At 38.6% G+C, this 14911-nt stretch overlaps 1 long non-coding RNA gene across 1 annotated transcript; it reads left to right on the plus strand.

The window, feature by feature from the left end:
- Positions 1-3189: 3189 nt before the first annotated feature.
- On the plus strand, positions 3190-4590 carry LOC149499737 (uncharacterized). Its single transcript, XR_016325540.1, has 2 exons — positions 3190-3778; positions 4296-4590. It is a non-coding gene; the product is annotated as an uncharacterized LOC149499737 (long non-coding RNA).
- Positions 4591-14911: the final 10321 nt, after the last annotated feature.

Consider the following 14911-nt stretch of genomic DNA (forward strand, 5'->3'; position numbering starts at 1 on the left):
GACTAAACTAGAGTTGTGCGTGGGACAGTGAAGGAGTAAATTATTAGAGGAACGCAAGTCCTTATCGTGCGAAGAATGTAAATATTTAAAGTACTGAGTCAGATAGGAGGGAGGAGTTGGGCATGTTAGTATAGAATGAAGCGCAGTAAGAGCATGTAGATTGCGGCGCTCGCGTATAGGAAGAAAATTTATTTCGGAGCGGTAAGTAGACACGTGGTCATACTTGCGAAGATTAAAAATGAAACGAATGCAGTTGTTGAGAAGGCGGTCGAGTTTGTTCAAAAGGTCTGCATTCAGGTCAAGATAGCATACATCGCCATAGTCAATTATGGGCAGGATTAAAGCTTGAACAAGCATCAACTTTATCTTGAAAGGGAGAAAGTTCTTGAAGCGATAAAGGGCACGCAGAGATCCAGTAACCTTCCGACTAACATTCAACACCTGTACCGCCCAATCAAGTCTAGAATCCATATACAGTCCAAGGTTTTTGACTGATGGGCTCAAAGGTATAATTGCTCCATTATAAGTTACGGGTGGGAGTGAGCTAAAATCTAATCGTCCCAACAAACGGGGACTACCAATAATAATCGCCTGACATTTGGTTGGATTGACCGTCAAACCAAATCTACCAGACCAATCGCATATAGCCTCTAGATCCCCATTCACTCTGCGAACCGCTTCAGACACACAGTCCACAGTAGCCTGCGAGTACAGCTGTAGGTCGTCAGCGTACAGGTGATACGAACACTGAAGGGACTGAGTTATGAGATTGATAAATAGAGAGAAAAGCAAAGGGGAGAGAATTCCGCCTTGAGGGACACCAGTATCTAGATCACGCCATGAAGACGAAGACTCATCAATGCGGACCGATTGCTGGCGCCCTCGAAGATATGATGTAAACCATTTCAGCACCTCAGGCGAAATCATAAGATAGGACAGGATAGATAAAAGGATTTCGTGACTGACGGTATTAAAGGCATTAGAGAAGTCGACCAAAGCCAACAATGTGACTTTAGTATCCTCCATTCCAGCCCTAACATCGCCTGTCACTTTGAGGAGAGCGGAGATGGTGCTGTGGCCTGGTCTGAAGCCAGACTGTAGAGAGTTTATTAAACCATACTTATGAACAAACTGGGACAGTTGGCTATGTACACAGGCCTCCAACACCTTGGACAGAAAAGGGAGAATCGATATGGGACGGAAATGAGTAGGAAGAGTCGGATTAGAGACTTTGGGTAAGGGAATCACAAATGCTTTGCGCCACTGTACAGGAAAAGTACCAGAGGACAAAGATGAATTGATTAAATGTTGTAACGATGGAAGAAGACAATCGAGAATCAGCACTATCATCTGGCGGCTCACTCCGTCGTGACCTACAGCATTGGATCTTATAGAGAGGATTATCTTTTTGATCTCACCCATAGATACCGTGGAAAATTTAAAGGGGTCGATATTTGGAGGGGATAGTCCTTCCAGAAACTCCACAGTACGGCGCGTAGACTGGTGATCCAACGGGATACTTGTAGTAAAGTGCACATTGATATCATCCAGTCCAATTGCCGACTGAAAGCTGTATTGACGTTGTTTGCCAATACCTAGAGTTCCGAGGAACTTCCAGATATTAGCAACTGAAGAAGACGATATATTATGTAGAAAGTAGCGGCGTTTAGCATTTCGTATCACCTGGTTACACCGGTTTCTCGCAATTTTATAAGAAGCCCAATTGTCATCGCATCGGTCCCTCCGGAATTTACGAAAAGCTCTATCTCTACGCGGCATACACATACGCACACCTCTCGTTATCCATGGAGCTGGAGGACGCTTCATCTTCACCTTCCTAACAGGCGCATGGATATCATACAAGTTAAGGATAGTTTCATTAAAAATACGCACTTTATCATCTACAGAAGGTGTAGCCATGAAATCATCCCATTTTAATTCTGACGCATCCTTTTGCAACTGATCTAAATTTAAGCGTTTGAAACTACGTATGCTCATAAGCCTAGGTTGGGACTTCGGAGGACTTAAGGAGTAAGAGAGGAAAATGAGGTCATGATGAGAGAAGCCAGGTGCGGGATATTGACCATGAGATGATACAAGGGTGGGAGAGGAAGTAAGAATTAGATCAAGCCAGGTGTCATTCCCATCACTGTTCCAATGAGTGGCTTGTAGAGGCAGGACTTGAAGATTAGCAGATTCGACGATAGCCAAGAGTTTACAGGATCGAGGTGAATGAACTGCAAGGTCGGTGTTGAAATCACCCATAATGACGTGATGTGAATATTTTGAGCCTAAGGATTCCAGAATTGGTTCGAGACTGGAGAAGTAATCTACAGTGGGAGGACAATAAACAACACCCAGCACTAATTTAACTCCCTTAACGGAAACTTCCAAAAAAAGAAACTCAGCAGAGGTTGAACAGTTTGGTGGAGAACAGTCGAGGATTTTATAAGAAAAAACACTGCGAAGGTAGATAGCAACGCCGCCGCCTCTCCTATCAACACGATCATTCCGAATCAAATCGAAACCAGGAAGAGGATAACTAGTGGAAAGAAGATGAGGCTTTAGCCAGCTCTCGGATATCAGCACAGCATGAACGTCAGTATTATCAAAACTTTCCAGAATTTCACTATAATGACTGGGCACACTTTGCGCATTAATGTGACATAAATTTAGTAGGCCCGAATTTTTGCTAAAACATCGTCGTACACAGTCACCAAGAGTACCAGTTACTGAACAAAAACTATCCTCATTTAACGAAGAAACAGGAGAAAGAGATTCATTGGCAGAAAGATAAAGGTCGTCACATGAATTACTCATAAATTAATCAATGCAATACAAATACAATGCACAATTTAAATATATATACTATTATCCTATATAGAAAACAAATTTTATAAAAGTTATTGATAACTTAAAGCAAATGCAATGAGTTCAAAAACAAAAAACAAAAAGCTGATATCTCTGCACCACCCGCCAGCCAATACACACCGTATACATAATAAAAATAACAATACAGATTATTTTCAGCACACAAAATCAAAACAAAAAAAAAATTATAACAAACTATAACAACAATGATATGTACAAAATAAAGCAAGAAAATATTAGAATAAAAAAAACAAAAGAAAACTTAGAACTTTGAGTAAAATGGAATGCAAATTAAGTTACATTAATATTTACTCTGTGATTCACTAAGCTGCATCAATGTCAATTTGACAGACTAGGTGTCAGACGCCAATCTGACGACATGATCAGACGTCAGTGCTTAGCTATGCATTATTACAAAAATGATGTTGTTATTAAAAATAGTAGTTTATATATAATATTAATAACAATAACAATAATGATGATTATAAATTAAAACACTAAGTACACAACCAATGCACCGCAAATCAGTGATTACATTAATTATTAATTTGCATATGATTGAAAACTAAAAACAAACTGTATGGTGGGTAAGGCAAAAATTGAAGGAAGAAGCAATAAAAATAATAATTACAAATTAAAATAAAATTGAAAAATGCAATTTAAATTTCGATCGTTACGAAATAATGGCATTACAATAACTGACCAACACATTAAAAAAATAACAATGTATGTAGGTACAGTGGGATAGACACTTTCACACATACTATAACAAATACACTAATGCTTTCGAAGCCTTGTGGTTGTGCTCTTTGTTTTCACTGTATCGCTCTCAATGCTTTTAGCTGCCGAAGGTTCTTTTATAATTTTGGGGTATCTGGAAACTAGGTGATTCAAGTCGTCCATCGTAGTAAGTTTCTGCCTACTTCCATCGGGTAACTTGATTATGATTTTAGCATCTTGAGTCCAGCAAGCATGCATTCCAAAATGCTGCCGACCTTTGCTAAAAACCACCTGCCTGGTTTTGGTCAAAAACTCCTTGACTGAGATGGGTGAACCTTTTAATTTAGATTTAGCCCTCCACACACCTATCTTGGTATCTAAACTGGAAAACCTTACCAGGATTGGACGATGATGATCTTTATTTTGTGAGCCGATCCTATGACATACATTTATATCTGAAGCAGAAATACCTTTCAGTTCCAACTGCTTATGTGTAATATCTAGAACAATTTTATTACAGTCTTCTTTTTCGACTTCTGGAATGCCCATAAAGATGATAGCTTTTCTTCTGTGTCTGGTCTCAATAATATCTACCATTTGGGAACATTCATTGATTTGTTGCCGGAGAAGATGAAGCATTGAGAAAACTAGCTCTCTGAATGTCCTAAATTCTTCAGAAATTTTTGAAATAGTTTCCTTTGCAGGGGCAGTATTGTTGAGTTGTGCTTCAAGGTCAGCCATTCTTCTTGAGAAGCATTCTTCGAGAGTAGCTTGTGCTGCTTCTATTGTAGCCAGCTGTGACATGTTGCTTAATCCTTCAATTCCAACCTCACAACTTATGAGTGTGCAGAAACTGGCAGGTAGCTAATTATTAAAACTTAGCTTCCATAAAAACTGTCACAAACATTTGTGTGGTCTTCTTATGTTTAGTTTTAAAGAATTGTTAAAAAAAATGTCAAAAATATTATTAAATTGAATAAAATTCACTTTTCGACTTGAGAACGCTTGTATTCTTTTCCACACCTACCCGCGAAAAAAAAAAAAAAAAAAAAAAAAAAAAAAAAAAAAAAAAAAAAAAAAAAAAATCAGATTTATCAGATCAAAATTATCAGATTCTCAAAGAAAATCTGCGACAATGACACCCATCCATTACCTTCTGACATCCCTCTGAATTTATTTGCAGTATTATCAACGCTTATCACAAAGACTCAGGGCTTAATTTACTTTATCTGTTATTGTACATAAATTTGTTAACGAAAAATAAGATTATTACTAGCAGTCCATCATAATAGGGTCTCAGTGAATCCTTAGATTGTTGGTTAATAGCTTAAATGTTTTGTTGTATGCCTTAGAAGCAGGTACTAGGGTAAAAATTCACGATTCATTTGGTATTAGTTACTGAAGTACTGTAATCATAATCTGCATGCAACCTTGGGGTTGCTTGAACATCAGGTCGGAGATTGAATATTACAACGGCTAGTCCGTATCAAATCTTTTTTTTATTGCTTAGGGTGGACGAGCACACCTGGTGTTAAGTGGTTGCTGGAGCCCATAGACATCTACAACGTAAATGAGCCACCCACCTTGAGATATAAGTTCTAAGGTCTCAAGTATAGTTACAACGGCTGCTCCACCCTTCCAATCGAAACGCATTACTGCTTCACGGCAGAAATAGGCAGGGTGGTGATATCTACCCGCGCGGACTCACAAGAGGTCCTACGATCAGTATAATCTTTATTATTCTACGATAAATACCGCGAGAATCGCTGCTATTTGCATAAATTAGTAACAAAAAATAACCATTTCAGTATCTTCACAGATTAAAAGCGGTTTTTCCATCGGTTTTTTCATTGTAAAAATTCAATAAAACCGATTCGTTAACCGCCCCGGACACATCCGATACATCTGCTCGCAATGGTTCCGATTATTTATGGTCTTAATTCCGGAACATCCTGCGCCATTTGCGGACGGTTACCTACTTTTTTTTGTCGCGAGCTTCCTCCAACACATGACCCTAAATGCCTTGGTCAACTCACAATTGGATTGATGTCTTATTGATTGTCCAATTGACTTTTTTTATTAATCCGTAATCCGAGGTAGAAATAATTTAAACCGGTTTTTAAATTCCTAAGATGGTTTAGATTTTGAACGGGGGATCGAGATAGTTTATTATTGTTTATCAATAGCACTGTTACAAATGGCACGTAACATCCAGCTTTGTGTCCGCGGTGTTTCCAGAGCGCTACGACATGTCCTTCTTCAAACGAGGCTTGTGAAGAGTGCTTAACGGTAGACAGCGGCTTTCCTCCGCCCTGGTATTCCTGAAGTCCATAGGCGATGGTAACTACTCACCATCAGGCGGGCCGTATGCTCGTCTGCCTACAAGGGCAATAAAATAAAAACGCGTAGTTAACAGATATGTACCATTAAACCGTGGAAAGTTTGACTGCAGGTCCTTAGTTAATTAAGAGCACTTTGCATACACTTTAACGGCCGTCTGGTGTGGTGGTAAGTGACATGGTCACTACACAAGAGGGTCGCGGGCTCGAATCCCGCCAAGGGAAGATATTTGTATGATAAATATAAAATGTCTTTTCCAGGGTTATGGATGTATATTAAATATATGTATGTGTATAATAAAAATCTTATATTAATTTCCGTTATCTGGTACCTGTAACACAAGTTCTTTACGAGCTTAGCACAGGACAAGTTAACGTGGCTTGATCGTTAATAAATATATATTTATAAAAAAAAAAACTGACAGATCAAGGAAAAAGGTTCTAAATATTGTCCGAGAGATTTAGTTTTATCGAATTCTTCCTCATTTTTAACTACGGGCTGTTTATTTAGTACGTAGACCTAAACACTTTCTGATGGTACTATCGTCGGAATAATTATGACAAAGATGCTATGTCCCTTTCTAGCAAAACGAATTTCAATGTTAATAATAATAATATTTTATTTAAGCCTCTTAAAAACAAACACGTACAAGAATTCTTAACACTAGTATAATAATATACAGTGTTTTTTTATGAGGTATACAATAACAATATTCCCTGACTTTTATGCTAGGAAAACCTGTGTTAGAAAAGCCAGTGGTTCAGTGCTAGGTCACCAGGTAAGTAAGTTAACCAGGAAAAGCGATCTGTAAGAATATAGTACGTACGTGTGAGTGTGTGTGTGTGTGTGTGTGTGTTGTGTATGTGTTCGTATGTGTGTGTGAATGTGTGTCAATAAAGTATAATAAAATATTACGTTATATATGACCTATATTGAATCTGTGTCGCGGATATGAAAATTGACGTCATTATTCAACAGTTAAAACCCGAATCAGTAATAGCCCGATCGCTCACTGCCACATGTGAGCGACTGACAACCGCCACATAGGTCGTGTGTGACAGAGATAACGCTCTCCTACGCAGTCTTACTGGTGGTAGGACTTCTTGTGAGTCCACGCGGGTGGGTACCACCGCCCTGCCTATTTCTGCCGTGAAGCAGTAATGCGTTTCGGTTTGAAGGGTGGGGCAGCCGTTGTAACTATACTGAGACCTTAGAACTTATATCTCAAGGTGGGTGGCGCATTTACGTTGTGGATGTCTATGGGCTCCAGTAACCACTTAACACCAGGTGGGCTGTGAGCTCGTCCACCTATCTAAGCAATAAAAAAAAAAGTCGAAATTTGCCAATTGCCTAAAATCTAATAAAGTGGCGGAAGAAAGGCGATTGCATGCAGCAGAGATGCGAATGTTGCGATGGATGTGTGGAGTAACGAGAATGGATAGAATACGGAATGAATATGTTAGAGGAAGTCTGAAAGTGGCACCTGTAACAGAGAAGCTGAGAAGCACGCGTTTGGGATGGTATGGACATGTGAGGAGACGAAACGAAAATGAGGTTGGTAAGAGAATGTTAACTATGAATGTAGAAGGATATCAAGGAAGAGATAGACCTAAGAAGAAATGGATGGATTGCGTGAAAGACGATATCAGTAAGAGGGGAGTGAGCGAAGAAATGGTATACGATAGAGAAGTATGGAAGGAGAAAACATGTTGTGCCGACCCCAGTTGACTAGGAGAAGAGCAGAATAATGATGATGTCTCTTTCCAAAGGTCAATGTACAATATTATATGAAGTCATCGTGGCTAAAGGATAAGCAGTAATGCGTTTCGGTTTGAAGGGTGGGACAGCTATTGTAACTATACTGAAACCTTATAACTCAGGTCTCAAGGTGGTCTTAGAACTCAGTTCAAGCCTTAAAAATATATAAAAAAAACCTAAACGTTCGGAAATCGTCACAACAGTCTCATTGTTCGAATCTGTCGATCCATTAATCAGATAATCTTTGAACGAAGCATATTAAAAGGATGTTCGCCTACTCATTAATCACGTATCCGATATTAAGGGATTTTAACATCAAACGTATCTTGGCTCGGTGTAGGGATGGAACTTAATTGTCTGCAGTAAAACTGTGTTTGCGCTGCGCAGCTTTTTTAAGCCCTCTTTGTGTTTATAAGTGTGAGTATGAGATACATATTTTTGTATCACTGGCACGCCACCGATTCGGTCTTAGTTCAAGCCCCCATAGCAGCAGATTATCCGACACTTAATCTATCTATCTTATACCTATATATATAAAAATGAATTGCTGTTCGTTAGTCTCGGTAAAACTCGAGAACGGCTGGACCGATTTGGCTAATTTTGGTCTTGAATTATTTGTGGAAGTCCAGATAAGGTTTAAAAGGTAGATAAATATGAAAATGCTCGGAATTAAATAAAAATAACAATTTTGTTTTCCCTTTGATGTGTCCCCCGTTGGATGGATTCCTTTTGTTTGTTTCAAGTTTATTTTATACAAAAGTTTAAATCTTTTATTTATCGATTGAGGCACCACGAAGTCTACTGGTTCAGCTAGTCTAAGCAATAAAAAAAACATACGTATGGTGTTCAAATTTTTTGCTCCTATGCGTAGAAGTTTCTTTATGTGACGAGGTGGCAGCCCTTGGCCCTAAATTCGGAGTATTTCGTACTTTGAGCTATTAATCCGGCTATTCCTCGGCGCTTGGATTAATTCGTCAGTCGTCGGGCAATCCATTAACTTAGTGACGTGTTCAGGAGTTATTTATGTTATAGATTTGGCAGCACCTTCATTTGGACGTATTTAAATTTATTGTTTTCAAGTGTGACAACGGTTTGTTTTTGTGTGATTAATTAGAACTTTGCTAGCAAGAGCTGGGTGAGAGAAGCCAAGGATCGTACTTAGTGGCGTGCAATTGGAGAAGTTTATGTCCAGCAGTGGACTGCGATTGGCTGATGATGATGATGATGATGATGATGCTTAGAGGCTAGTAACGCCAGACTTTCTTCCAGGTATAGACAAAGCTTTATGCGGTAATTACAAGCTCAAGTAACAATGGGCTGGCCATATTAGCCGGACAACCGATAACCATTGGGGTAAATACGTTCTTACCGCGAATTGGCAAACGCAGTACAGGACGCCCTCAGGCTCGGTGGAGTGATGATCTGTGCAGGGTGACTGGCAGATGCTAGATGAGAGAAGCCCAAGATCGTGCTCAGTGACGAGCAATTGGAGAAGCCTATGTCCAGCAATGGACTCCTATAGGTGATGATGAAGATGATGAATTAAAACACATTTTGTGTTCGATACCTCTTCTCCGCTTTTAGGATCAGTGAGTTGATGGCCGGATTACTCACATCCATGTTGAGTTCTGTATGTGTTTATCTAGAAAAGAAAGAAGGACATTTGCGAACTGTACCTGTGGCGTTAAGCATTGCTTTTGAGTGGTAACTTTGTGCCACACTGATATTCTATATGACACGAACTGTGTGATCTCAGCCGAGACTAGCACTCGGTATTTTCCTTATAGATGAAGTGATAACTGGAGATCGGTCAGCATCATTCTACCCGGCATTTACTGATATGGGGTATTGTAAGACCACGCTCATAAGTAACAATATCCTACGTATTTCTGCCGCGAATTGATCGCGTTTGCCGATGTCTGTTGGATTGATAGTGCAACCTCATGTCTCAAATCAGGCAGCGACATTTTGTGATATATTTTTTTTTATTGCCCTTGTAGGCAGACGAGCATACGGCCCACCTGATGGTGAGTGGTTACCGTCGCCCATGGACTTCAGCAATGCCAGGGGCAGAGCCAAGCCGCTGCCTACCGAGCCAAGCCGCTGCCTACCGAGCCAAGCCGCTGCCTACCTGTTTAAGGACTATATCGAGGAATGGAGGCCTATTTAGTTTACGCGCCATTTCGTTTACACAGCTTTTATCTTTGTAATTAAAAATCTTTCTTTGGTATTACCATGAACAATTCGATGTTTTTAATTGAACTTCAATTATGTTTACCCATGCGAATAACTGAAGAAGTTTTGTCATGTGATTTTTATTTACTCCAAAATTTTTAAACTTTAAATGGCTCTCCTGTAAAGTTGCAAAAATTACGTTTAAACTAAATAGTCTTGTGTAGTGAAGTCGTCGTGGCCTAAAGGATAAGACGTCCGGTGCATTCGTATCTAGCGATGCAATGGAGTTCGAATCCCGCAGGCGGGTATCAATTTTTCTAAGGAAATACGTACTTAACAAATGTTCACGATTGACTTCCACGGTGAAGGAATAACATCGTGTAATAAAAATCAAACCTGCAAAATTATAATTTGCGCAATTACTGCTGGTAGGACCTGTTGTAAGTCCGCGCGGGTAGGTATCACCACCCTGCCTATTTCTGCCGTAGAGCAGTAATGCGTTAATAAATATAAAAACAAAAATGCTCCCGAACATTACTGGCTTTGTTTTTATGTTTTATTTTACAGCTAAAATTAATTCTTTGATAAACGCGCCATGTCTATAACTTCTTAATACTACGGAAACCCACTCAAAACGTAACGAAAGTGAGTAATGTATATAGTCTTTTAGAAAACCAAATCCAACATTAAGAGCAATTCTCGCGATTTCGTGCTCTTTAACTGTATCAATGTTGTTTTAACATTAATTATTCATGATAAATTGAAATCGTAATAGGATTCGTGAAGCCGATCCATATTTGAAACGAAATTCAAGAAATCTTTATGTGTTTTCATTGCTTAAATGGGTGGACGAGCTGGTGTTAAGTGGTTACTGGAGCCCATAGACATCTACAACGTAAACACGCCACTCACTACACAAGGGGGTTGCGGGTTCGAATCCCGCCAAGGGAAGATATTTGTATGATAAATATAAAATGTCTTTTCCAGGGTTATGGATGTATATTATATGTGTATGTGGTATAATAAAAATATTACATTTATTTCCGTTATCTGGTACCTGTAACACAAGTTCTGTAAGAGCTTACCACGGGACCAGTTAACGTGGCGTGATTGTTAGTAAATATTTATTTATTTAATTAAAGAGTCGTTATTTAATTAAAGTATAGTTACAACGGCTGCCCCACCCTTCAAACCGAAACGCATTACTGCTTCACGACAGAAATAGGTAGGGTGGTGGTACCTACCCGTGCGGACTCACAAGTAAGAGGTCCTATCACCAGTAATATTAGCTTTCGTTTTTTTTTTTTAAATCTATCACCTTCTAGAACAAAAGTACTTCAAATATTATATTATATCGACAGGTAAAATGCTATTTGGTTTAAGCAACATTTTTTAAACTTTACAAGAGAGCCATTTAAACTTTAAAATTTGGAAAAAATGTCTATAACAAACTTGAGGCTAATTGAATTTCATTTTGAAACATCAAACTGATGATGCTAATAGTAAATAAAACGCACCTTTAATTACAAACTAAATCGTAACTTAATCACTCTCCCTCTCAAAACACGAAGAGAGATTGTCAATTTCAACTATGGAATACCTTTCAGATCAGTTTGAATAAGAAAGAAATTCTCATAATCAACAAACTTTAACTTTTGATCTCTAAAGAGATTTTCATGACGCAAAAACCGAAAGCTCTTTGATCGTGCCGTTTTCAAATTATTTCAATTTACGGTCGAAAGCTCTCGCAACGTTAAAGTGTTATCTAATTTCAATTTTATCTCGACAACAAAGGGCCGAGTTACTGTTTGACTTTTAAGACGCTTCTTGATGATACTCATCTATTCAATCACTTATTATATGATTGCTGGGTTTTAAATCCAGCTATTTAAAGCATTATTTTCCAGCACCCTTCTTCTCAGTCGGACACTCTTGTCAGAGTGGTCGTGGTTGTGTTGACGCTGTATGTGCAGTAGGACCTGTTAGGTCGCCCATGCTCCCGACAACCGCCCTCCAGGCAATGCGCTTCCAGGTCTGGCGGTTCGAAGAGTTACGAGTACATTCGACCATAGTGGACTTAGTTGCCTTCTTTATTGCTTCTATATTCTTTAGCACCCTCACCGTGCTAAAAGTTGATCAGATGCTATCCACGCTATGTAGAGTGCTCCACTAATTTGGTCGTATAGCAAGAAAACCCTCTAACAACTTGAAGAGACCCATCATCATCTCAGCCTGTCCACTGCTGAATAAAAGCCTCTCCAATTGACCACCTACATCTGTACAAATTTGTATTTGAAGTCGTCATGGATAAGGCGTCCGGTGCATTCGTATCTAGCGATGCAACGGTGTTCGAATCCTGCATGCAGGTACCGATTTTTCTAATGAAATAATACGTACCCAACAAATGTTCGCGATTGACTTACACGGTGAAGGAATAACATAGCATTTGTAGACCCAGTTTACAGTCAGCTTGTTCATCTGAAGCAATGGAGTTAAATCAAAAAATCCGAAAATAATGAAAACGTATTAGGAAAAACAAATGACGTTCCTTTATCTTTAGCTCGAAGAAAATTGCCGAATTATTCATAGCAGTTACTCAAACGGTAAGCGCTCGTGGCCTGACAAGTAGCTGATTTTTCAATCATACAAATCAAACGATAAAGGTCTATCATTGTGAGTGCATCACGGACAAACAATTGGATGAATATCGATGAGTTATTATTGGTTTCACTTTGCGAAGACTTCATCCTTAACAAAGAAAATATATCACGATCTCTTAGTTTAATATTAAGTTTGCTAAAGCTTAAAAAATATTAATGCACTTTTTATATGTATGAGTTGCGTTCTAATTCTGGTTTATTAGTTAAAATAAAGCCTCTTTAAGCTCCTAATTAAGATTTGATTCCACTCAGACAAGGTTGTGGGTACAATTAGAATCTACATTAAAATATCATCATCATCAGTTAAATTCTAAAGAAGGAAATTGAAGGACTTTCACTTACCCGTTGAGAAATCTAGACAGGGGAATTCGATATTGGATCGAATAAAATCCTATCACATAACAACCCGCATCCAAGATTCAAAGGCAAAACAGGCTGGGAGCAATAAGTGACGCCTTTCGTCCCGAGAGCATGATACCACCTTTTTTGGAACGAAGCTCCTTATGGGACGATGCGGAGGGGTACCCTAACCGGGAAAAAACGTCCGTAACGTAAGATTTTTATTAGTAATGCACACAGTGTACGACTTAAATTTGTAATAACGTACAAAAAATAACATATTTTTAATATATATTTTTTATAAATCATTGTGAATAAAATAAAGTTGATAACTGTTCAAAGTAGTTTTTTTTTTTATCAATAAAAAAATCATGTTACAAAATGTATACCCGAATAATTATTTTCTTTATACCTTGAATGGAACTTAAAATTAATATTTTTATAATAAGCAACTTCGTTCCTATCCGGTGTCCAACGACACTACCACACATCTTTTATCCCGTACCTATTTGCTGGTAGCCCAAGAAGCTATTTCAGCTACGCCTGGACGGGTACATTGGACACCGAACCTCCAGACCACTCTGTCGATGGGAGGCACAGGTTAAGCTAAGTGAATAAAAAAAAGATGTGTGGTGTCGTGGGACACCGGATAGGAACAAAGTTCCTTATTATAAAAATATTAATTTTAAGTTCTATTCGAGGTATTAAAAAAATAAAACTGGAGGTTTCGCAACAACCCACGGTCAGTATTTAACGTGCGAACTTATTGTGGTAAACTTCATTCACGGTTGTTTGCATAAGAGTTAGTGTATTGCGCAAACGAACGCTCTGAGATCGTGGTCAATTAATGATAAAAGAATATGTTATTTTTGTACGTTATTACAAAGGTAAGTCGTACACTCTGTGCGTTACTAATAAAAATCTTACGTTACGGACGTTTTTTCTCGGTTAGGACACTCCTCCGCATCGTCCCATAAGGAACTTCGTTCCAAAAACAAACGTTTCACTCCCAATGCGCACCGCAGTCAATCGCAACGAGTGCCCAATATATCACCGTTACCTGTTTACGAACTAATACCCTATCTTGTACATTTTTAATCTCTCAAGGGAATCGTATTAATTTCGAATAGGTTCAGCTTTCAAATAGATTAGAACTGGCTCGTAAATAAATAGTTTATTTTATTTATTTAGGTCAATTAGCATTTATACCGTACTTCTAGTCATTTATAATGCCTATTTCTGTAGTGAAGCAGTAATGCGTTTCGGTTTGAAGGGTGGGGCAGCTGCCGTACTGTAAACGCTGAGACCTTAGAACTCATGTCTCGAGGTGGGTGGCGGAATTTACGTTATAGATTTCTATGAGCTCCGGTAACCACTTAACACCAGATGGGCCGTAAGCTCGTTCACTACTCTAAGCAATTAAAAATAAAAAAACGGTATAAGGTGCCTAATCCCTCACTACGCCTAAGCTGTCGCATTGTTGACACCAGTGGAGGATAACGTGCGGGGAAATTTGATTCCGCCACTACAAGGCACAGAGAAACAAATTATTTATTTATTTACTACACTTCATGTAAAATTTACATTTGCGGACTGCCTAAGGCATTCTCTACTAGTCAACCAAAGGTAGTGCAGAGTAAATAGTGGTAGATGCAATGAAATTTATATTAAGTTACAAATATGTACATGCACACACACACACACACACACACACACACATACATACATACATACATACATAATAATAATAATATAACTCTTGACTTGACACCACATGTACAGAGTAAGCATATAAAACAAATAATAGACGGTGACATAAATATTTCAAATTTAATTATATTTCAAATATTGGTAATGGAATGAAAACTCACCTGTATTCCGTTCCCGCGCTTGCCCGCGGTCATTGACTCCGGGCATCAATGGATTTTTAACTCGTTACATTGCATGCATTTATTACTGTCGAAAGTAAAAAAAAACTGTTGCAATTTTTTATAGCACTTTCTATGTCTAGAATCTACAGCTGTACTCTTTGTCTTTGTTAATACGCT

This window comes from Bombyx mandarina, chromosome 28, assembly GCF_030267445.1.
Source record: "Bombyx mandarina strain Sakado chromosome 28, ASM3026744v2".
NCBI lineage: Eukaryota > Metazoa > Arthropoda > Insecta > Lepidoptera > Bombycidae > Bombyx > Bombyx mandarina.